Here is a 25,921-nt window from a genome sequence, read left to right as displayed (position 1 = left end):
TGTGTTACTATGTGGTGACAAATATTTTTTCTGAAGTCCGCTATTCATCTTCTCATCCTCTCAGAGAGAAGGTGTTTAATTTTTATGAAGTTCGGGCTGTTCAGCTTCGTGTGGTGTGCATGTCTGTAATCCAAGCACTTGGTAGGAAGTTGAGGCTGGAGAATTGTCAGCTCGAGGCCAGCCTGGGCCGCACAGTGAAACCTTGCCTCAAGAAACTCCCTCAGAGGGAGAGTGTCGATTTACTTTAAGGATGTGACCCTCTTGGTGGACTGTCGGGGCTCCGATACAAGCTGGTGGCACTAAGGTGGACTCTGGGGGTTTACAACGATTTCAGGAAGCTGGGGTGGGAAAGTAATAATGGGGGCCATGGGAGGAGGGGGAGCGAGAGTGGTAGTTTTGATCAAAACATATTACATGCAATGTGATGTTATTAAATAATAAATAAAACCCCCACCCGTCCCACAAAAAAAAAAAAGGAGTAGAGGGAGGGGAGGAAGAAAGGGAAACAAAAAATACAAGGCAATCCTAAAGACGTGTGTGTGTGTGTGTGTGTGTGTGTGTGTGTGTGTGTGTGTGTGTGTGTCCTATTTCCTAAAGGTTTTATAATTTTATGTTTTGCATTTAAGTATTTGTCCCATTCTGGGTTGGCTTGGTTTACTGTATGAGACTTCTGCTATAGTTTTTTGTTTGTTTGTTTGTTTTATTTTGTTCCTCTGAAACTTTTCTAACAGTTGTTGGAAAAATAATTCTATTTTATTGGGCAACTTTCTTTTTGTTTTTTTTTTGTTTGTTTGTTTGTTTTTTCAAGACAGGGTTGCTTTGTAGCTTTGTAGCCTGTCCTGGAATTCATTCTGTAATCCAGGCTGGCTTTGAACTCACAGAGATCCGCCTGCCTCTGCCTCTGCCTAATATCATGCATTTCAGATTCTTCCAGGTTTTTTGTACTTTCCTGGTTGATTTATTGTTTGTTTGTTAGTTTACTTGTTTGGTTTTTTTGGTGCTGAGCAATACTCCAAATTAGCATAATTTATCCATTTGTCAACTAGAAAGTATCTCAGTTACCTTCAAGGTTTAGAAATTGTAAATGACGTTGCTTGGACATCTCTGCAGGTTTTGTGTTTAAGTTTTCATTCATTCTAGTTGAACACTAAGAGGTGTGTTCGCTGGGTCCTGTATCAGATCATGTTTAACGCCGCGTGGTCTTCTGAAGTGCCTGCCTCCACGCTGAGAGTTCCTAGTGCCTCGGTCTTCAGCTTGCCTGATGCCGGCTTAGATCCCAATCCTTCTAATGCTGTGTGTGTGTTATCTCTAACTTTTCTTTGCTTTTTCCTCCTCTTTTGTTGCCTTCTGCAATTCTCTAATGCCTGCCAGTGGCCAGAATCTTTCCTTGAGCTTCTGGCCACCTATGTGACTTCTTCAGTGTGATAGCCTGGTCAACTCCTCTGCCTGTTTTCTAATTGACTGGCTCCTTTCCTCACTGTTGAAGAGTTCTTTGTCTGATTTATCAAGAGTCACAATCAAGTATGCCATTTGCAATATTTTCTCCCAGTCTGCGGTGACTTGATTTTTTCAGTTGTTCAGTGGTGCTTTATCTTTTTAACGAAGTCCACCTTGCCAATTATTCCTCTCATGGGTCGTCCTTCAATGCCTATCTAAAAATGCCTGTCAAGCCAAAGCCATTTAGGTTTGCTCAGTGTTCCAGTTGGCGGTGCTATAATTCTGTGTTTCCTCTTTAGGGTTTTGGCCCATTTTGAGTTATTTTTCATAACGGGGATAAGTAAGGTCTAGATTCACTTTTCAGGTGACTATCCCATTGTCTTAGCACTGTTTGTTAAGAAGGCAGTCTTTCCCTCCTTAACTTTTGCTCCTATGTTCAAGATTCTTGCCCATATTGATGTGGGTTCGTTTTGGGTTCCATTCTGCTCCATTGACCTGGGAGTCTGTTCTTTCATTGGGTACCATGTCTTGATTATTACAGCTCCACACTGTCCTGATTACTGTAACTTCACACTGTATAGATTATAGCAGCTCTATACTGTCTTGATTACTGTAGCTCTATACTGTCCTGGTTACTGTAACTCCATACTGTCCTGGTTACTGTAGCTCCACACTGTATAGATTATAGCAGCTCTATACTGTCTTGATCACGGTAGCTCTATACTGTCCTGGTTACTGTAACTCCATACTGTCCTGGTTACTGTTACTCCATACTGTCCCGATTACTGTAACTCCACACTGTATAGATTATAGCAGCTTTATACTGTCCTGATTACTGTTACTCCATAGTGTCCTGGTTACTGTAGCTCTATAGTAAATCTTGAGATCACTAAGTATCAGTCCTCCAATTTTTAATATCCTGTTGCCTCTTCTCTTGTTCACTCTCCATGTGAAATCTAAAATCAGTTGATCACCTTTCATATTGTATATCTCCTCTGGTTGACATGTTTCTTTTTTTATATAATGAGAATTCTATGTCTCCCGCAAGTGTTGAGCTGAAGTGAATTGGAAATGTCTTTAAAAAAAAGAAAGAAACAAAACACAACCAGTGATGATTGTGTTGTCTCCACTGTTCCAATCGTGTAGTTCTTTATGCCATTAGTCATGGCTCAGCAATATGAAAGTGAATAATATCCACTAGACTAGAGCAGTGCGTCTTCTGTTCCATCCCTGGCTTTAATTAAATACGATGCCTTCCGATCAGAAAACTAATATGAATAAAGAAGATTGTTTTGGAGGGGGAAAAAAATGAAGATAATTCTGTTAGACTCCCCCAACCACAACAAATTGGGGAAGCAGTCTGGGATTAAAAAAACAAAAACAAAAGCAGCCGCCAAGTTGTATGTTGTTGCAGCTAAGAATCCTGCTGTCTGACTTGACACTAAGAGTGGGTGAGAAACAGGACCGGCGGAGCACGGAGAGCCGGAAATCCCAGTTGTATCCACTCATTCTTTCTCCACTTCTAACCAGGCATCCTGCTGTGTGCAGACACACAGTAAAGGCACGAGGGGGGTGAGCAAACACGTGGACACGTCGTCATCCCTTTATGTCTGGGAACCGGTGCCTGTACTCATAAATATAGTATTTTAGTGAATTGATGCCCATTTGATGGGGGGGGGGAGGTATCATTGTGGAGTTAAGAGGTGATGTTAGAGTTCCTGCTGGGGACTGGTGCTTTCTGTGTGAGCTGCTGCTTCTTCTGTTGTTGTTGTCTGTTTGTCTTTTGAATTACATTGAGTCTTTATTGGTAAAGGAAAGAAGAGAGAAGTTGGCATTTTTCTGATGCGGAAAAACAGCATGAGAATGAAAGCTGGCAAATCTGGGGCTGGACAGCAATAATGGATTACCCCAGTAGCTCCTGTCTTGCAGTAGAACTACTAATTAGGACTCAGGTGGCCATGTTAGATTTATGTCCAACCGCAAAAGGGTTTTTTTGTTTGTTTGTTTTGTTTTGTTTACAATAAGCCTTAGTAGGAAAAAAAGGTTTTATTTGTATCTCGCCATACAAACCAATAAAAGTAACTGCCAATCCATAAAAGGTTCCATAATTGATTCAAGGCTGTAGTTAGTAAAACAAAACAAAACCAAAAACACCAAACTATTTTGTTGTAATTTTCTAACAGGCTATTAGTATTTGCCTTTAAGTGGGTTTCTCCTCAAACAGCGTTCTGTTGTGGGTGTGGAGATACCATCAGCTTCCTAAGGTTTGCAAGATTAACAGGTTTTTCTCCCACTTCTTTCTCCTGGTTGGTTCACTTGTTCTAGTGCTGACATGAGTTGGTTAGTTTCTTGAGGAAGTGGTTTCTTCCATTGTCTAGGGACTCCATGGCCAGGGCCAGTCTGTTCTGATCCTTGTAAGTGTGTGTTTGGTTGGCTTCTGTTTGTGAAGAAGCAGAAATGTTAAATTAGTAAACCTCTTTGGCAGAGTTTATCTGTCAGTCTGCCTGCTTAGCCCATAGGCAGGCTGGGAAGTCAGAGCTCTGTGTACACACTGCAGGATGACTGTGTAGTCAGAGCTCTGTGTACACACTGCAGGCTGGCTGGGAAGTCAGAGCACTGTGTACACACTGCAGGCTGGCTGTGTAGTCAGAGAACTGTGTACACACATGGGCTGGCTTTGTAGTCAGAGCACTGTTTACCAAGTGCAGGCAGGCTGGGCAGTCGGCACTGTGTACACACTGCAGGCTGGCTGTGTAGTCAGAGCACTGTGTACACACTGCATGCTGGCTGTGTAGTCAGAGCACTGTGTACACACTGCAGGCTGACTGTGTAGTCAGAACACTGTGCACCCATACGGGCTGGCTATGTAGTCAGAGCACTGTGTACACACTGCATGCTGGCTGTGTAGTCAGAGCACTGTGTACACACTGCAGGCTGACTGTGTAGTCAGAGCACTGTATACACACTGCAGGCTGACTGTGTAGTCAGAACACTGTGTACACACTGCATGCTGGCTGTGTAGTCAGAACACTGTGTACACACTGCGGGCTAGCTGTGTAGTCAGAACACTGTGTACACACTGCAGGCTGACTGTGTAGTCAGAACACTGTGCACCCACACGGGCTGGCTGTGTAGTCAGAACACTGTGCACCCACACGGGCTGGCTGTGTAGTCAGAGCACTGTGTACACACTGCAGGCAGGCTGTGCAGTCAGAACACTGTGTACACACTGCGGGCAGGCTGTATAGTCAGAACACTGTGTACACACTGCAGGCTGGCTGTGTAGTCAGAGCACTGTGTACAAACTGCACGCTGGCTGTGTAGCCAGAGAACTGTGTACACACTGCGGGCTGACTGTGTAGCCAGAGAACTGTGTACACACTGCAGGCTGGCTGTGTAGTCAGAGCACTGTGTACAAACTGCACGCTGGCTGTGTAGCCAGAGAACTGTGTACACACTGCGGGCTGACTGTGTAGCCAGAGAACTGTGTACACACTGCAGGCTGACTGTGTAGTCAGAACACTGTGCACCCACACGGGCTGGCTGTGTAGTCAGAACACTGTGCACCCACACGGGCTGGCTGTGTAGTCAGAGCACTGTGTACACACTGTGGGCAGGCTGTATAGTCAGCACTGTGTACACACTGCAGGCTGACTGCTTTGAATGTCTGGATCCCAGGAGTGGGAGTCAGGGCCAGGCCTGAAGGAAGTCCCACAGTTAGATAGGCTGCAGGTGACATGCAACCTTGAGTTTTGTCAACCTGGGCTTTGGCTCATCAGCTAAACTGCCACTCTTGGCTAGAAAGCTCCAGCGTCATGAGAATAAAGCTGCGATTTGGAAACAGATTGCAGCTAGACACTTCTTATTCCTGGGACTAGAAAAGAATAAAGCAGGAATGTATAAGCTGTGCAAATCATGGGTAGTCCAGTGAGGGTTCGGGTATACAGGTTTTATTATTTCTTTGAATCATAATATACAAGTCTATAAAATGGCTTGACTCTTTTTTTTAAGTTTATGCTTCTAAAAAAAAATCATTATTGTTAAATGGGCCAGAAACAGCAGAAGGAGGAGAAGGAAGCTAATGTCTTACATTGGTTAAATTGTTTCTTCTAGTCTTATATATATATATTTTAGATCGTCCCCGAACCCTACGTATAAAGAATGTCTTCCGCTGTCTTTGAGTCCTGTATTCCAGTTCAAATAGGCATTTCTGATTCACAAGGGTTTTGGCAAATCTGGTTGCTGCTATTTGCCCTGCGGTTGACCTGACGAGCCCATCTGGCAGCTTGAGCGGTTTTAATCCACCCTGGAGTCTGTGCGAAGGTTGAGCTCTGCTGGCCTACCATTAGCTGCAACCGCTGGTCACTAGTTTTAGAAAAACTTGCCCAGTTTTCCTACCCCCTCACGTGTATGTGTAAGATTGGGGAAGTCGGGTGAACGCTGGCGGGATGCTTTTGTGAGGGCTTGAGGTCTGACGCCGTAGAAGAGTCAGTCTATCGGAAGGACTACAGAGCAAGGGAAAGGAGATTTGTTTTGCTTTGTTGACAGTATCCTCTTTCAATACAACACCGTATTTTAATCTAATTCTTTTTATAAACACGGAGCTCGTGTTTAGAAGGCAGTGTGACAAATGGATTTTGTAGTAGATTTTAATACATGAAGGGCCAGTAGAAAAGTTTTATCTACAGGAAGTTACGTCTTATAACTGATTGTATCTTTCCGATACACAGTGGTAATATTTTGTTGAATAAGTGGTCTTAAGACAAAAAAAAGTATCCTAATGTTCTCTTGAATAGCTGTTTCCCTGCTAAGTGACCTAACGAAGAATGAAAGAACAGTGAGAGACCAGAGATGCAACTCTGCACTGTCACCCTCAGCAGCCTGAAGAGTTTCCCTCATCTTTTAGAGACCTCGACTCAGGCCAACAGAGATTTGTAACTTTGATGAATTAAGAATTTCAGAATTAGGCTGGGCATGGTGGCGCATGTCTTTAACCCCAGCACTCAGGAGGCAGAGGTAGACAGATCTCTGAGATTGAGGCCAACCTGGTCTACATAGTGAGTTCTAGGATGGCCAAGGCTACATAGAGAAACCTGTCTTAAAAAACTGCACATACACACACACACACACACACACACACACATACGCACACACACACACACACACACAATTTCAGAACTAGCTGTTGTGAAGCAGAATTGAGTAATGAGGGACGTTCTTCTGTATATACGTTTCTCTTACTGGTTGATGAATAAAACACTGTTTGGCCAATAGAGGCAGGAAGATAGGCAGGACTAGGAGACAAGGAGAATTCTGGGAAAGGTAGGCAGAGAGAGGCCCCCCATGGAAACACCATGGAGTAACAGGTCTGGACCCTTCTCTGGTAAGATAAGACTAAGTGGAGATACATAGATTAATGGGTTGATAATAAAGAGAGTGCCAGCCAGTAAGAAGCCCTAGACATTGGCCAACAGTTTGATAATCAATATAGCCTCTGTGTGCTTATTTGGGGCTGAGAAGGATGGCAGGACTTGAAACTCCAGCAACAATTGAGATTTTCTTAAAGATGTCTTAAAAACAAAGGTGCTCATGGAAAGAATAAGATCACGTCCGAGAGTATGGTGTGGCCTCTTGCAGAGGACCAACGTCTCAAGCATCCCACTGGTGACTGTGCAGGATTTTGGAAGCTTTCTGGAATTTCGTTGCTCAGTTTTTTGGGGGGCCTGGCCTTGTCTATTTGATGGCTGAGATACTGAAATGCCTTGAATGCGATTGCAGTCTGCTGAGATAAAACCCGCAGCCACCAGTTGGATGGGACATTTAGAACACGCTCTCCTTGTTAATGGGATCCCTTGTATTTTGCAGCTAAGAAAGGAGAAAGCAGTTTTTAGTCCTGCTGCTGAGGAGTGGCTTCAGCCGGACTCCAGAGTGAGGGGTTCCTTTTCTTAATTTTTCCTTCTTTGCATCCTGTTCCCAGTATATGAAGTCTGTTGACACTATCTTAAGTATTCAAAATATTATGCTTTTTTTTAAAGTGATATTTCAACCACTTCAATCTTCCCAAGACTACCACTACCACAGCTCTTCCCAGACACATCTCTGTCCTCTCAGAGTTGAATTTTCTACACGCCTCTCCACTCCCTCCCCTTCCTTCCCCTCCTCTCCCCTCCCCTTCCCTCTCCGTTATAAATGTTGTGCTTACCAGAGCCCATCAGTGTGTCCTGTGGGTGGACTGACCTTTCCTAATGGCCTTGTAACACCACTGAACCACTGAGCATGTTTGTGTTTCAAGGAGGTGGTCTTTGTGAACCAGGAGGATCTTATCGTGGTATGTGTTTGGTCCTACAATAGTTAATGCGACATTCTTGTCTTCTTGATTGGTGAATGACCTTGAGATGCTCCCCATAGAAGAATTTTGCCTAACGCCATGCTGATTGTGGATACTTGTAAGCGTTCCTTCCCCGGTGTCTAATTCCTTCTTCTAACGTATTTCCAGACATGGTTCTTCTGTCCCTGGCGGGTTTGTAGTGTGTTCATTCTCATATTCACCAGGCACCGGGAAAGCGGACAGCTCAGTGTCTGAAAGTTTGCCTTTCCTTCTCAGTGTCATGAAGGGGCTTGATGCAGTGACTCTTGAGGCAGTGTAAAGTTGAAGGATTCTGGAAAACGTAAGGCTCATAAAGGAAGGAAACAAAAGCACCACCCATGAAGCCCAGCAATAATTGGAAATTCACGCAGCTGACACTTTGTACATTTTCTTTTTAAGTCTCCCACTGGGATGAGAAGAAAATTGCCTTTTAAAAAATATCCCATGACACTGTCTTTTGTAATTAGAGCTATTAAGTTGAAATGATAAATAACCATCCAGTGGCATACTACAAAAGAAAACAGCCCTCCCTTTGCACTGATCTCTTTAGACTAGCTGGAGACGGGCAGGTATTGAGCGTTGGAAGTCGGACTCCTTCAGCTCTGAGGATTGTTAAGAATTAAGTAAATTGCAAAGCAAAACAAGATGCTTTTCTTTTACATCTTTCAGTGTGGTCATTTCCACTGAGATAGTAAGTGAAAATGATTCGCCAAGGATGCTAATAAATAATCATAGTAGTATGTACTCCAGATGGTGGGTTTTTAGAAGCCTGCCTTAAAAACAAAAAACAAAACAAAACAAAAAAACAAAAACAAAAGACCAAGCAAGCAAACCAAACAAGCCCAGTACTACAGAGCACCTCAGTGATGATGTATAACGCCTACAGCGCCCATCAGATGCAGGTAATTAAATTACTTGAAATGTTAGCTTGTTGCTCTTGTAGACAATTGGATACTGGAAGAGAGCCGGACACCAGTGACCCCTCTTCCCAGACCGTGGTGACCCGTGGAGTTCTTTTCTGCTTTGGTCCAGGACAACATTGTAACCGCGTGTGTTTTGTACACATAGTCAAACCTGAGAAACAGTTTCTTGGGATGAGAGCAGAGAGGGGGCTGCAAAGCTGGGCAGAGGCAGTCAAGGGAGAATCAAGTTTTCCAGCTAAAACCTGAGACTTGGCTCCTGCTGTCTCGGCTCCTGGGAGCATGTTTTGTGTAATGCACCAAGAAGAGTGTAATGAGAGTGCCCTGTGCATAAATCCATTATTAGTTCTACACCCAAGGTCAAACAAAAGTTAATAACCATTTGCACACTAGAGAGCTAAAACTCCCCTTTTTATTTCTTTCACATAATGACAAAAAGGGAGAGCAATTCTATGTTTAAATTGATTTAAATTTCAAAGCGTAAACACAGATGTCTCCTGGTACTTTTTTTGTTTGTTTCGGTTTTTTTTTTGTGTGTTTTTCCCCCATTGTTGTTGTCAGTGAAACTCCCTAGCAAATCCCAACTTTCATTTAAAAAAAAATTAAATCCCATCCCTTTCTCGTTCCCCAGTGTGGACAGCCTTTTGGTTTTTGTTGAATAACCCCGCTGGGTTAGTGATACCAAATCAGAAGCCAGCAATGCAATCAAGGCCACTTTGTTTAATGATTTAGTTTTGCATTTGTTGAGCTAATTAGCTGATTGAAACAGCTAATGGGTGTCTTTAATACACTGTTGACTGGGCAGCTTCTCCTCTGGATCCTGCCAGCCCCTTTGTTCTTGGTCCTCTGGGGAGTGGGAGCTGCTTCCCCATGAACACAAGATATATGGCACCCAGCACTGGGAGGCGGGGGGGGCAGAGGTTGTTATGCTAATATCCAGGTGCCCCGAAGAGGAAGTGCATCCATTTAAAACCCTGTATCTGACTTAATTCCAGACATCTAAATAACATCGTTGGTGCACCATGGGCCAGGGTAGAGATGGAGATCGTCTGTAATCCACTGTTAGAATTTATAACATTGTGACGACAGCTTGGCATGTGCCCCTAAGGTCTTGAGGAAAAGCAGTCTGCAGCAGGTTTAAAATATTAAACACGAAAATCTTTCAGGAACGGTATAGAAGAAAATGATCACATAATTAAAAAGGAAAGCTGTGCTGTGGCTAACATCATCTCTCTCAGGTACCGGAGTATTCCTTTAAGAAGAATTCCTGCCATGCGCAGTTTCTCTAGAGTCATGTAATTCTGTAGTCTAGTAAAACACATAACCTACCCAAGTCTCATGGGCTATGTGGGAGTGTTGTCAGGAAATCTGACTGCCACACTGACTGTGTTACCTTCTCATGTTAAGTTGTCCAGTATCCTTTTTTAAAATTAATTGTTATTTACATTAAAAACAATCTTATTTTACATACCAATCCCAGTTCCCTCTCCTTCCCATCCTCCCATTCCCCCCACCAACCCCCCATCCACTCCTCAGAGTGGGTGAGGCCTCCCATGGGGGATCATCAAAGTCTGTCACCGTGTGTCTAGTCTATGAGAGTATCCCTCCATAGGGAATGGGCTCCCTATGCCCATTCATGCACTAGGGATAAATATTGGTCGCACTGCCAGAGGCCCCATAGACTGCCCAGGCCTCCCAACTGACACCCATGCTCAGGACTCTAACTTGGTCCTATTCTGATTCCCCAGCTGTCAATCTGAGATCCGTGAGCTTCTACTTACTCAGGTCAGCGGTTTCTGTGGGTTTCCCTGGCATGTTCTTGACCCCTTTGCTCATCACTCCTTCCTCTCCACAACCGGACCCCAGGAGTTCGGCTCAGTGCTCAGCCATGAATCTCTGCTTCTGCCTCCATCAATCACTAGATGAAGGCTCCACGATGGCATTCAAGGTAGTCATCAATCCCATCAGAGGGGAAGGGCATGTCCAGCGTCCTTTTTAATAAAAGGAAGAGCTGACTACAGTACCATGTTAGCCACCAACTACCAGTCAATTCATGTCTCCTAATATGTGCGTTGTGGTCGACTCCATACGAATACGGGAATATTAAATGCAGATACTATTATATCCTCCCCCGACCTTTTTTTTTTATATTTCATTGACATTTTTTCATCGTTGAAAATCTGAGGGCCCTGTCCCCCTGCACCCCCAGGGCACACGTGGGAAATCTTTGTCTTGGCCGTATGACCCAGCGATTGTCCATCATCCATCACGCTAAAAGTCTAATTGTATAAGTAGCCGCGAAAATGGAGCTGTTCTCAGTGGCGCTGAGCTGATACACATAGTGCGTGATGGCAATGAGCATTGCTCCCCAAGTCAGCAGCCTGGAACACGCTGCACCCCGGCTGAACCTTGCTTCATGCATTAACTCCCCCAACATTTGCATAAACACACAAACACTGAACGTTCGAGGCTTCTAAAGCAGTCCTTTTCTTCCTAGGAGGATACACAAACATCCTTTCAGAGGCTTGCATTTCTCCACAGGCTCTGAGAACTCTATGCTCTGGCCGTGTCTTATGAGCTGGGAGGGGACTGGTGACAAGTTCACCCTGCCTCACCCCCCACCCCCTTTCCTTGGCAAGACACGCATGATTCAAGTGTAGCTTTTGACTTGTAGTTTTGTTTTTTGGTTCGGATGTGGAAACAGATGGATAGATACTCGATAAGATAAATCTGTGTCTCTCTCCGAGCAGATGCTTCCAGCTTCCTCCTTGACTGACTGGAACATTTCTCTCTCTCTCTGAAATGTGGCTGTGACTTTCAGTTTGCATAACAGTCATCACTTAGCTGTGCTGGCACCTGGGTCCTGCCCCTGGGCTATATCATTTAAATATAGGGAGAGGCCCTGGCACCTGAGTTTTAACCAGCTGTGTGTAGCCCTAGGTGATCCCAGCTTCCAGACCTTGATGTACATATTTGAGAGCTGAATCTACAGTCTCAGGAAGTGAGCTTGTTTGTTTGATCAAGGGCATTTGTTGTTGGTCTTACCAACCAGCGGTCTAGAGAATCAAAACCGTGCTTTAAGCTGTGACTCCTAACTGGTTTATTGGAAGATTTTCCTGGCTTTTCAGTCTTTTCTCTAGTTGAGCAGAGATCTTTTTCATGTGGGAATGACAGCAGAATGTTAGGTCTTTCGTGATGTCGACAATGAAAGTTTTATAAATGAGCGTTGTCTCCAGCCTTTGCCTGGGGCCAGCAAGGAGTAAGTACGTGTTCTGACCAAAGTTTCTAAGTGGAAACTGGTCAGGAAAGCTTGTACTGGAGCTGATTCTTACTGGCGTGCGTGGAAAGCTGTTTTTAGTTTTCATTCATTTTCAGGAATCATCTTATGTTTAAGCACAACGTTTATACCGTTTTCTCCGTCTGTCTCTTCCCTCTTTTCCTCCCATGTTCTTCTCACTCCTCAAATTCATAGCTTCGTTTTCTTTCATTAAGTCTTATGTATGTGCTCACACACACATGTATGTATGCACATATGTGTGTATGTATATAAACAACCGGTTGAGATCATTTGATGATGCTGAGCCCTGACCCCTTGGAATTGGCTGGCTTACCATAGGACTTGTCATTAGAGAATTCTTGATTTTTTTCTTCTCTGGGCAACCATTAATCGTATATAGCTCTTTTAGGGGTCAAGTTTTATAATTTCAGAATCCTTTTTTCTTTTTCCTTTTTTTCTTTTTTAGTTTTTCAAGACAGGGTTTCTCTGTGTAGCTTTGGAGGCCTAGCCTGGCACTCGCTCCCTAGACCAGGCTGGCCTCGAACTCAACAGAGATCCGACTGCCTCTGCCTCCCAAGGGCTGGGACCGCCAATGCCCGGCTCCAGAATCCCTCTGTTTAGGAAACAGTATCGTTTATCCAACTTCCCTGTCACAAGTAGAAGGCACTGGTTTGCGGCAAACATCCCATCCTTGTCCTCTGGCTCTTAGAATTTCTCCACTCCCTCTTCCACAGTGGAGTTTCCAAAAGGAATTCCAATAGCACAGACGATGGTAGCAGGAGTTCACAGGTGAGATGACAGGCAATGAAGGAGAACTTATAGACTGCAAAGGAAGCAGTTACCAGTGAAGAGACAGCCTACAGAAGAGGAAATGGTCTTTGCCAGTTATCCATCTGATAGAGAAGTAATACCCAGAGTATCATAAAGAACCAAGAATATCAACCACCAAGAGAACAAGCGAGTATCATAAAGAACCAAGAATATCAACCACCAAGAGAACAAGCGACCCATCAACAGACGAACTGAACAGACAGTTCTCAAACGAGACAGAAATGGCCGGTAAATACACGAAAGATGTTCCGCACCTTTACCCATTACAGAAACGCAACCCACCATCAAAAACATAGGATCACCTAGAAAATTCAGCAATTGCTAGCAAGAATGAAGAGTGTGCTGTGGGTAGGGGTGGGAGTAGAGAAGGGGATCTGTGTATGGTACTGGCAGAAGATGAATATTGCTAGGATGGAAATCAGCATAGGAGTTCCTACAAGAAAAAAAAAGAACTAAAAATGTAAAAACTCTATCATCTATTCATCTAATCCATATCAGTATATACCATAGGGCATCTGAGGCAGCTTAGTAAGCTGGTACCTGTACACATGTGTTTATCCCTGTATTATTTATAGTAGCCAGATTATGTAACTAGGTTAATGCTCAGTGACAGATGAATAAAGAAATGTAAGAAAACACACACACACACACACACACACACACACACACACACACACACACAGTGTTCTTTAGCCGTCAAGAACAAAGTCACATTATGCCTACTGGTAGGAAAATAGCATGACTGTTATGGGAATAACCAGCCGCTTTCTGACCGGATTTAAATCCCACTCTGCAAGACTGAACTCAGGCCTGCTACCACCATTACGTGGTCCAAAGCTCATGGCTGAATAATAGGGCAGCATTATTATTCTGCTAAATAGACATAGTAATACAATAACCGGCCCCTAAGCTCTTATCTTTATACCTATAGGTTAGTGCTTCCGTCAGCCCTCATCAGAGATGGTTTTCTTTGCGGCGGATGGTGGCTAATACAGAGATTCATAACTGCTTGGAATACAGAAAACAATAGACTGGAATGCTTAGCTCTAAATGGTGTCTCCATAGCATGCCCCTACCCTCGAGGATCTGGGGTCATCGTGGAAGAGGCAGTCAGTGGAGTCTGCAGGGAAATGGGATTTGCTGGCTGTTGAACAAATGGATTCCGTGTCCTTGACTGTATGAAGGCGGGCTTAAAGGTGTCCATGAATACCCTGATAAAGGATTTACACGCATTTATTTGGGGAGCACTCACACAACGGTGGTAAATAATCGCCATGGGTGATCTTCCTGCTCCTAAAGATGCAGTCTCTGCCCTTCTCGGTGCTCCGACCACAAACCAAGAGAGCTCGAGCCAGCCCCTCCTCTTTCTTGTAAGGGGCCACACCCTAAGATGCGGCCACCACCCCAAGTCCGCTGATGAAGCAAGATGCCGCTATGACTGTATGCACACAGCCAGCACAAGATCAATGAAAATCCTAGCATGCGTAGTGGAAGGGGCTCATGAGGTCCCACCCATTGCCGAGGAGCTCTTGGCAACTGACGGCTGCTGGGAGACTCTCTTTACTTCACTGATGCATTCCCTGATAGGCTGGCCATGTCTTAGTAGACGGCCCTACACCCAGGTACCTACAGGCAGCTCTAAATGGATTCAGTGGGTTTTTTTTTTAAGAAGAGCACATTAAAGTTGGGAGGGAAAGAGGTTGTGGGGATAAGGGAGGAATTGAAGGGGAGGCAATGAGGGTGTAGATTTAGTGGAAATATGTCACATGCATGTCTGAAAAACCTGAAATAGTAAAACTACTAACAGACAAAAAAGAAAATGCATGAACCGACCGTGTTGAGAAGGGCAGGGATGACATGTCATCCTCATTTGTGGAACCTAGACATGAGAACAAAAGGGAGACTATTTAAGTCAGGGACCAGAGGGAGGGGGAGGAGGGATAAGAAAGGGTAAGGAGGAAGTGAATACTATATATTATGTAAAGTGTGTAAAAGTACAAAGATCGTCGTTTGTACAATTAATGCATGCTAACGTGGATTATGTACTATATAAACCCTTAGTTAATATGGGTACTCCATGTAAATATGACCTGCTTTGTCTCAAGCTCACTGTCGTAAAGGCACGATTGCACAGCCATGGCAAAACAAACCAAGGAGCTCCAGCTCGGGCCCGGTTAAGCCAGGCAGTAATGACTTAGTGGCCTCCCAAGGCTCATTTCTTAGTCGGTGAGATGGAACTCATAGCACACGCCCTTGGGCTTGTTGGTCGGGTAAAGGACATGGCGTTAAAAAGTGCGTTGTCTTGTGTGCCGGCGTAGCTAGGCCTGGAAATCATCTCTCCTTTACTAGCTTAGATAAGTCTTTTTGGAATTTAATTCCCGGGGGGGAAATTATATAGAGTAATAGGGTGCTTTAGGATCTTTTAAAGCGAGTGGGCACTTGACAGGGTCTCAGAATCATGTCCGGTCGTCTCTTCCGTGGGATTATAGCAGATTGGCCTCCATCTGTCCCCTAGCCAGAACACACCCTCGAATGGCACTTCAAAAAGCCTGAAGTGTTCTGTCTCTCATGAAGAATATAAGGGGGGTGTGGAGTTTGTAACCAAGGGTTGCTTGATTTTTGTTCTTTTTGTAAAACTTGAATGAAGCTCAAGTCTTCTTCGCATTAAAATCAAACCTTTATTCCCCCCCCCCCCAATACATTTCTGGTAAGCATAGCAAGAAAATAGGTTACTTGCATGGATTGGGTACAGATTAGCCTCTTTGTTGCCCTGGCCAATGGGGGTAAATATTTATGCCCTCTTTAAGGGGCCTGACATGAAATACTCTTTGTTCTAGTGACATTACCACTTTTCTTCTTGTTGAATAACTTTTCCGTTAGCTGAGCTTATTAATTCTTACTTAAAAAGTAAACGCCGTTGACGCTTCCGAGGAAGCGAAAGAGAAGGAAATTTGGGGAGTCTTGCCTGAGAGGCAAAGACCTGCGATTTGGAGTAGAAGCCTTTCTACTTTAGAACCAGGGGCACAAAACAGCAAGAAGGTTGTCCTTGGAGCAGGGGCCTCCGCCAGTCAAGCGCGCAGTGTGGAATTCATGCTGGATATGCTACCAACTCCAGGGAAGCCGCTAGGCTCCTTAAGCTCAGCACGCTTACTGCCTAGCCATGCAGCAAACGTTTATCTGGTCTGTCTGAATCTCTGGTTCGAGAGGCAGCAGGAGGGTTATAGGAAGGGAGCTGGGTAGGGACACTTAGAGAAAAAATATTATGTCATTATGGCTCTGTTTTTTAGAGCCTAAACTCTTAGCAGATTATTCAGGCCCACTCTTGTTTAGAGCACTATTTTCAGTCTCCTTCTTGCTCACTTTCAACAATTAAGTTTTTAGAATGTTTTGATGCAGTGAGACCTGAGTGCTTTACGCCAAGACCTTCACTGGTTTCCTGTGCCATTCTAGAACTATCTACCCTCACTGGGGCTTCAGGGTTTCCATCTGTTAGGTGAGGGTAATCTTAAGAGTGCCTGGAAACAGACTGAAGGGGGAGAGGGCCAGGCCTTCACCTGGCCTAGAACCTCATGGGGATATCAAGAATCCATGAGGGGCCTCCGTCAGCTTGCAACTTGTTAGCATGGATGCGGGGAGGGGGGGTGATTAGCTGTTGTTATTTATTTATTATATACACAGTGTTCTGCCCGCACTGCCAGAAGAGCCCACCAGATCTCATCACAGATGGCTGTGAGCCACCCTGTGGCTGCCGGGAATTGAACTCAGGACCTCTGGAAGAGCAGTCGGTGCTCTCAACCTCTCTGAGCCATCTCTCCAGCCCCTTAGTGGTCATTATGAAACCAGACCACACAGGGGGCATCCCATGATTTGCTCATGACTTTGTCAATGCACGTAATGTAACTCTTAGCAGTCATATCAGAACAGACATGCCGTGAAAAGGTATTAGGAGTATGAGGAAATACATGCGAGTGTGTAGTTTCTCGTCTTACTGTTTTTAAAGTCTCGGAAAAACTACCAAGTTAAGTAATTCACCAAAAAAGGGGGAAACTGATAAATCCCAAGAGATGACATTCATCCTTTTATTTTTATTTTTTTAAAGGAGACTCAAGTTTCCCGCCGGCCCAGTAAGTAGATGCCAAGTAGATACTCAGTGTGTTGGCATACAAGGTGGCATGGTGTCATTAGCCTGTCACCCGGGGCCAGACACCTCCGTGCGGCTTTTCAAGGCAATTCACAGAGGGGTGTGGCAAGGTTCAGTGGAAGCACCCCACGGTGAGAGGTCACCATGCACTAGGAGCAGTAAGAGCTCGACCGTGGCGCGTGCCTGTTACAAGGGCTGGATCTGACTTCGGCTGTACTCCTTCACATGCTGTTAAATGACCTCTGCATCCCTGGGGCGTGTGCCAGCCTGTTGTTCCTGGGGCTTCCCTTGTCCCGCCTGCTCCCACCACCCTTGAGCCCCCAATAAGCATGCGATGCTATATTAATTATAAAACTGCTGGCCGATGTCTAGGGCGTCTTACTGGCTAGTCTCGATTACTAACCCATTTCTATTAATCTAAGTATTTCCACGTGGTCTCGGCTTACCGGAGAAGGGTCTGAACCTATTCCTCCTTCCTCCACCACATGGCGTCTCTCCGCAGTCTGTCTCTCTCTGCCTGCCTCTCCAGAATTCTCCTCATCTCCTAGTCCCACCTATCTTCCTGCCTGGCTATTGGCCGAGCAGTGTTTTTTTTTCATCAACCAGTAAGGGAAACATATATACAGAAGGACATCCCCCATCACCGGTCGGCTTTCCGTCACTGAAATTAACTTAGAAAGGGAAAGGACTTATTTGAGTCTACAGGTTTTGAAGTTTCAGTCCCATTGCTTTGGGCTTGTAGGGAGGAAGCTGCTTGTGATGGACGTACGTGAAACAGCAAGATTATTCACCTCTGGCCATTATCTACGGGGGAGAGGAGGAAACCGGAGACCCACTATGCCCTTCCAAGGAATGCCAAGGATAGCCTTAATACCACCCAGCCAGCCATCCCCACCTCGTAAAGGTTCCACGCCCCTCAGACCCCGCCAAGAGCATCATACTGAGGTCTGAGAAGCTGCCGAGGGCAGTGCAAAGGCGGGGCATGTGACCAAGACCTTAGCCCCCTCACGCTTAATCAAGTAGACCACTGCTGAGGACAGAGGACTGCCCCCCCACCCGCCACAGGAGCTTTCCCATAGCTGACCCCATGTTGTATAAGACGCAAGGACCCAGTGTGTGATTTCGGCTGTGCGGGTCTGGCTGGGCCTCACAGGGGAAGGCAGGGATAGACACCCAGATGGGTGAGAAGCCCGCATGGTGGTGAAAGCTGAAACCGTAGGAGCAGATAGAATCATCGAGGGAAGAGGCAAAGAACGAGGAGAGTCCAGGGCAAGCTTGCAGGAGGAACGGAGCATTTGAAATGAATAGTACCACCACCAGCTGACGAGCTAACAGAACAGGGCAGAGAGAAAGCTTGGTTAGACCTCTGTGCGTGCGTGCGTGCGTGCGTGTGTGTGTGTGCGTGTGTGTGTGATCCCTCCCTGGTCAGCACTGAACTGTGTGGAAGGTGAATCCAGCCTCAAAGACAAGGCCAGGTGCAGGCACTAGGCTGCGAATACTGACCCCCTCCCCGACAGTTTTCAAGTCTCAACACTGAAATAAAACATTGTTACCGACGCAGTAAAGGTTTGCAGCTGCTTTTCCTTATCTTCAGGGGTAAGAAGGGATTGGAGCACTTGGAAGCGGTTGTCAGTGGGCAACACGTGCCCATGTTGCTACAGCTGGCTAACCCGCAGCTGCACACAACAGCTCCTGGCTGAGCGAGCAGGGTGTGTTGTGGAGGGGCTCCCTAAAAAAATATTATGAGCCCTCTGCAGGATGGTACAAAACAACAGATGATTATTGACATAAAGAGGAGCTGGGTCCCGCCTCCTGCGGCTGAAAACTCCGCAGGGTTTTCCTGCCTTTTTTGATGTCCACAGCCCGTAGGACACATCACGGACCCCATCTCCATCTACACACATCACGCTGCCACCAGGGAAAAGGACCAGTCCTAATAAATACATTTTGATCTCAGCTAATTTTTTCAAAACAAAACTTTGTTTTTTTTCTGTTACCTTCTGTCCCATTTCACTGAAGATGGAAAAGAACTGAAAAGGAGTTCGTTCCAAGATTAGCACGAGTAAATATGTGTTGTCACCCGTAAAACCAGCACTCAGCAAGTGGGGAGGCAGGAGGATAACTGGAGCTGCAGCCGCAGCGTCTCAGGAAAACAGAACACCAAGCGTTTGGCCGGCACTGCTTCAGAAAGATGGCTGCGTGCGAGAGGGATCCTCCTGTTGCGGCATCTTAAACCCTTTGCAAACTCATCAACAAATTATCTTTCTTAGTTTTCTTGGCTGGCTATTCCCAAGTGACTTGAAATGCCGAATTTCTGTCTGCAGAAAAGTTTCCCGTTGGCTTGTAAGTACTTTGAAAACAAGCAAGCAAGCGGGTTGATCGATTTTCAAAAGCGGTGTGCTGACAGTAATGGGCTACTGTTGTGTGCCCAGTGCTCCCTGTGAGCTTAGATCTCATCCCGACAAAGTTGCTGAGGACACATTCGATAAGCATTGCATTAAAAGAGCACCGCGTGTCATCGCAGAGTCAGCAGGACACCTGCTGTGATTTGGAGGCCAGCCTGGGCAGCATAGGATAGCAGGCTTTCTCCTGGGCCACCGGTCAGCCGGCTGACAAATCATGACACAGAGACTTAATGACAGTTACGAATGCTTGACCTTGTCCTAAGCTCATCCCACTAGCTCTTACAACTTTAATTAACCTGTTTTCCTTCATCTACATTTTGCCTCAGGGCTTTTTACCTTTCTTTCATTCTCTGTCTCTCTGTCCTACTCTCTGTCCGTCTGTCCTACTCTATGCCCCAGGTACCTCTCTCTCTTTCTCCCTTGTTCTAGCTACTGATCTTTTGGCTTTTTATTAGACCAATCAGGTACCTTAGGCAGGCACGGCAAAACAGCAATACATCTATACGTAATTACACAAAGGCAGCGTAAACAAATGTGACACAACCTTTACAAAGTTAAAGTAGTATTCCACAACTGCGTAGTAAGTGTTAGACCAGCTAGGGGACTGTGGAAAGACTCCGTCTCAAACAAAAAGTGAATAAATTAAAAAAAAAAAAAAACGAAAGGCTACCGGTTACATTTTGGTTTAGGTAATATTGGTGGAGTCACTTGGAGAGTTTCCCTAATATCCAGCATAGTAAGTTGTGGGGAAAGAAAACTTGTTCTTTGGGACTGGGGAGATGAATCAGTAGTTAAAAACACTGGCTGCTCTTAAGGAGAACATGAGTTGGGTCCACGTCACCCACATGGGTGCCCACAGCTGTCTGTACCCAGTTGTAGGGTATATGATACCTTCTTCTCGCCTCCAAAGACACCAGACATGCATGTGGTGTGTATACATATATACAGACAAAAATACTCATGCATGTTAAAAAGCAACTGAAGGGGAGAGAGAGAGAGAGAGAGAGAGAGAGAGAGAGAGAGAGAGAGAGAGAGAGAGAGAGAGAGAGAGAGAGAGAGAGACTTGTTCCTGGGTACCTAGGATACTATCTTCCTGGTCCTGGGTTACCTCCCTTAGTTCACTATTTTGCAGTTCTTTGCAGTTCTCGTTGTTCACTCACAAATTTCATGGTTTGTTTTTTTCTGTACAACTAAATAGAACACACACACACACATACACACACACATATTGCATTTTCATTATCCACTCATCAGCTGAAGGACATTTAGGTTGTTTCCATTTCCCTGATATCTCAAAGAGAGCAGCAGTGAGCAAGGCTGAGCAAGTATCTGTAGAATAGTATATCTGTCGGTCTGTAGAATAGTATATCTGTCGGTCTGTAGAATAGTATATCTGTCGGTCTGTAGAATAGTATATCTGTCGGTCTGTAGAATAGTATATCTGTCGGTCTGTAGAATAGTATATCTGTCGGTCTGTAGAGTAGTGTATCTGTCGGTCTGTAGAATAGTATATCTGTCGGTCTGTAGAGTAGTGTATCTGTCGGTCTGTAGAATAGTATATCTGTCGGTCTGTAGAATAGTATATCTGTCGGTCTGTAGAATAGTATATCTGTCGGTCTGTAGAATAGTATATCTGTCGGTCTGTAGAATAGTATATCTGTCGGTCTGTAGAATAGTATATCTGTCGGTCTGTAGAATAGTATATCTGTCGGTCTGTAGAGTAGTGTATCTGTCGGTCTGTAGAATAGTATATCTGTCGGTCTGTAGAGTAGTGTATCTGTCGGTCTGTAGAATAGTATATCTGTCGGTCTGTAGAATAGTATATCTGTCGGTCTGTAGAATAGTATATCTGTCGGTCTGTAGAATAGTATATCTGTCGGTCTGTAGAATAGTATATCTGTCGGTCTGTAGAGTAGTATATCTATCTGTCGGTCTGTAGAATAGTATATCTGTCGGTCTGTAGAATAGTATATCTGTCGGTCTGTAGAATAGTATATCTGTCGGTCTGTAGAATAGTATATCTGTCGGTCTGTAGAATAGTATATCTGTCGGTCTGTGGAATAGTATATCTGTCGGTCTGTAGAATAGTATATCTGTCGGTCTGTAGAATAGTATATCTGTCGGTCTGTAGAATAGTATATCTGTCGGTCTGTAGAATAGTATATCTGTCGGTCTGTGGAATAGTATATCTGTCGGTCTGTAGAATAGTATATCTGTCGGTCTGTAGAGTAGTATATCTATCTGTCGGTCTGTAGAATAGTATATCTGTCGGTCTGTAGAATAGTATATCTGTCGGTCTGTAGAATAGTATATCTGTCGGTCTGTAGAATAGTATATCTGTCGGTCTGTGGAATAGTATATCTGTCGGTCTGTAGAATAGTATATCTGTCGGTCTGTAGAGTAGTATATCTATCTGTCGGTCTGTAGAATAGTATATCTGTCGGTCTGTAGAATAGTATATCTGTCGGTCTGTAGAATAGTATATCTGTCGGTCTGTAGAATAGTATATCTGTCATCTGTCGGGTCCTTTGGGCACGTGCCCAGCACGGGGAAAGCCGAGTCATATAGTAGAGCTTCTCTCTCTCAGCTCTTTTTTCAGAATTTTCCACACTGATCTCCATCGTGGCTACACCAGTTTGCAATCCCACTAACAACGAACGGAGAAGGGTCCCCTCTCCTCTACATCCTCACATCATGAGAATGCCAGTCAGCACGCTGATGTGGATGGGGTGGGGGGGGGCTTTCACAAGCCCCTGCCGAAATTGAAGAGCTGCTGGCAATTAAATGGCTTTCACTAGGGATGACCCTTCCCCCATCCCCAGACATGTTATCTAGTCCCCAGTGGTCAGCCATAAACACATAAATAAACTGCACTAAATGGACGCATAAAGGGGTGTGAGAGAGAGAGAGACAGAGACACAGAGAGAGAGAGAGAGAGAGATTCCAGGGTAGGGGGGTACATGGGAGGAGACTTGTGGGGGATTAGGGAAGGGTGAGAATTATATAAGCCCAGTAATTATGCATGAAGTTCTAAAAGAAGAGTTAAAAGGAAGAAATGAAGTGCTATCAAGGCAGGCCCTTAGAGCCCTGGAAGCTGTCAGCTCTAGAGTTCTGGGCTCCCTCCTGGCTAATTTACAAATAGACACATTTAAACTAAATACTCTTAAGTGAATTAGCGCTAAGTAATTCGCATATACTGTTAGTTCTCCTGTGGCCTCTAATGTTCACTATTCAAAGTACGTGCAAGAGTCTTAACACTTGCGTTTTTTTGTTTTGCTGAATGTTATTTTTTTTTAAGGCTGCCTCTTGCTTTTAGGTTCTGTGCGTGGAGAGATAAGGGAATAGTTTGTGTTGGCAGAAGGTGAGGCATCTAGCCTTCCTGGTCCCAGAAGTGTCATTGCTGTGTACGTGTCCTACTAGAGGGAATTGCCCCAGAGTCAATATTTGCTTAGAAACTCTCCCCGCAACCTACGCTTATTTGATCAGATAAGAGAAAAATTGAATCCAGAGTCTAAACAACAGCTCACCTCTTCCTCCTCTTGTCACTAAACCTCACTGTTAGGAGATGTGAAGAGAAAAGTTGCCTCCTAACATAGACTTTGGCATTGATGTATATATTATAGGATCAGTAAGAAAGTTCCAACCACATATTTCATGTGCATGATTTCACGGGGGTGAACATAAACCCTTGAACCCCTAGAACAAATAAGTTTTGTCCTCTAGAGATGTATGTATCGGCTAAATGAACCCTGAGACTTATGATTATTTCGTGTTTTGGTTTTTTTTTAACTAAGCTTATTTATATGCTGGACTGGGAGAGTCTCTTTTCTCCATCTTTCCGTATGTAGATGTAGATACAAAAAAATGGTATTGTTAAAAACTGCTCAGAAAACATTATAATGTTTGTAAATCCATAGTGAGTGAGTCCATGAGCGCATTTAGGAGGGTGGGGGGGTTGTTGTAGGCGGTTGCCCTCCTTCTGATGGAGAGGGTGGAGGGATGGATGCTATGGAGACCACAGGACTCTGCCTAAGACCAGCTTAGGGTCATCATGGACCGCTGACTCTCCATCATCTCTTTCCTGCACCTCCTTGTCAATACGGAGCTCCTTCTGTCTAAGAGTACAGCCCACACCCTCCACATTTGTCCCTCTCCCTGCTGCCTCCCCAGCAGGACGGCCACTGTAACAGTCCCCTGACTGGCCTCTCTGTGTTCCTACTTGCTGCTGTGGCACCTTTATCTCCCGCAAACAGATCGACAGAACGTGAGGACATGTGCACCAATGGAAATACGTTCTCCGGTGGTTTCCCATGTCCTCTGGCTCAAGTCTAAATTTACTGTGGTCTGTACCGGTTGGGCGAGTATGTAACGACTTCGCTAGACCCAAGATAAACAATAAATGGGTGTTTATTAGGGAACACTTACACAGAGAAATACAAAGAACTATGGGAGCGTTTCTCTACCCTTCCTACCGGATTCACTGACCCACCAGAAAGATCACGCCAAGGAAAGTCAGGCCTCAAGCTTCCCCTCTTTTCTGCTTCTGTCTGCCTGAGGTCCCAGCCAAGGGGGGTGTGGCCACCATTACAAGTTCACTGCGAGCCTTCTACACGCATGTGCATCAAAGGATATAAGTCCTTCAGTGGCTTGCCATTATGATAATTGACTGAACCTCTGAATCTGTAAGAGAGCCCCCTCAATTAAATGGTTTCCTTTATAAGAGTTGCCATGGTCGTGCTGTATTTTCACAACCATAAAAAAAAAACCAAAAAGCCTCAGACAGCAATACAATCTTTTAACAGAGAAAAGTTGAAAAGTCATGCAACTATGAGAAATGCAGCAGGTCCACGGGAGGGGGGGTGGGTCATGCAAGCCAGGAGGACATGGCTGGAATAATCACAGTTGAGATATCCTTTGCCATCTGGATTAATCTAAAACTTAGCCTCAGACAGACTCTTTGGACAAGGGCAAAGATCACCAAAAGATCACAAGAACGATCTCTGCGCACCATGCTCAAATTCTTCTCCTCTGAAACCTCTTAGGTGAGCCCCAACAGTTCGAATAACTGTCAGCACCTCTGTCTTCCACACTCCTACTTGTTTGGCCCATTAAGCAGTGCCTTAAGCCAACAACAATAGCCCAGTCCCCAGTACCAACTTCTTAGTTAGGGTATTTATTGCTGTGAAGAGGCACCATGACCACAGCAACTCTGACAAAGAAAACATCTGACCACGGTGACCCCCTTACAGTTTCAGAGGTTCAGTCCTCTATCATCATGACAGGGAGCGCTGTGGACCGTGTGCAGATGTGTGTTTCTGGAGTAGCCGAGAGTCCTACGTCTTTTAGGTAACAGGAAGTGGAGTGACAGACACACCGAGGGAAGCTTGAGCAAAAGAGACCCCAAAGCCCGCCCCCACAGTGACACACTTGCTCCAACAAGGCCATAACTCCTAATTGTGCCACTCCGTTTTTGGGGACATTTTCTTTCAAACCATCACAGGCCATGGTGTTCATGTTGAAGTCAGGAAACAAACTGCAGGAACCTCACTCTGGCCCTCAGGCGGCCAGAGACTTTATGTAGTTAGCCATCTCCCTAGCCCCTCACTTCACCTGTTTTCCTGGGTAATATTTATACTTCATGGGGAACATCTGTCTTGTTTGTGAGCAAAACTCCAATGCCAGGCACATAGTAGACACTCAGCACACACACACTAGACACAAAACTGTCTAGTCGTCAAGCTTGGATCAGAGTTGCATTCGTTTTGTGTTTATTGAGTGCCTGTGTGAGAGTAGAGATTCCCAGGAAGCTAGAGAGGAGGAGGAATCTGGTCAGTAGTGAGCAGACTTCTAGGATAAGGAATCCACCTGCCAGAGCATGGCTCGTGTGTTTATTAGTTATTTGAGACTTAATGCTGGATTAAGTAGAGAAGAGGCTGGAACCAGGACATCTTGCGGGAGGTTATGTGGTGGTCAGGAAAGAGCCATAATATGCTTGACAAGGAGGTCTAGGCAAGGGAGAAGTGGACACAAGACTCCAGAGTTTGCAATTTTGTGGTGACAATGCACACATAAGCAGACGCACCCAGCAACTGAGCCCCGTAAAACGTTGTTTCCTGTGTGATGAGACACTCATCTTGCCAGTCAGAACACCATGCACGTGCACACACACACACACACACACACATACACACACATACACACACATACACACACACACACACACACACACACACGCATGCACACATCTGCTTGTGTGTGCAGAGTTATAATCCTAGCAACTTGGGAACTTGGGGTGGGAGGATCAAGTGTTGATACCTTATGTTGATACCTTAGTGAGATGCTGTTTCAACTTAAAAAAAAAACAATTAAAAGGGTGAATGACCTGTGAACAGAGCTCAGCAGTAGAATGTGAAGCTCCCAGTTCAATCCTCCATTAAAGGAATATTAATTTAATGTCTCTTCTCAATGATCATGAGTAGACACCCTCGTCTATGCCCCAGGGTTCCTTTGACTCCCTTGCCTGTATCGAGTTCCTTTGACACA

At 45.0% G+C, this 25,921-nt stretch overlaps 1 protein-coding gene across 1 annotated transcript in view; it reads left to right on the top strand.

Annotated features, from left to right (window-relative positions):
* The window catches only part of Rapgef5 (Rap guanine nucleotide exchange factor 5), a 225,919-nt gene that overhangs the window by 85,410 nt on the left and 114,588 nt on the right, over window positions 1-25,921 (top strand).

The sequence above is a fragment of the Mesocricetus auratus genome, unplaced genomic scaffold (assembly GCF_017639785.1).
Source record: "Mesocricetus auratus isolate SY011 unplaced genomic scaffold, BCM_Maur_2.0 Super-Scaffold_15014, whole genome shotgun sequence".
Classification (NCBI taxonomy): Eukaryota; Metazoa; Chordata; class Mammalia; order Rodentia; family Cricetidae; genus Mesocricetus; species Mesocricetus auratus.
This window is presented reverse-complemented; position numbering and strand designations above follow the sequence as displayed.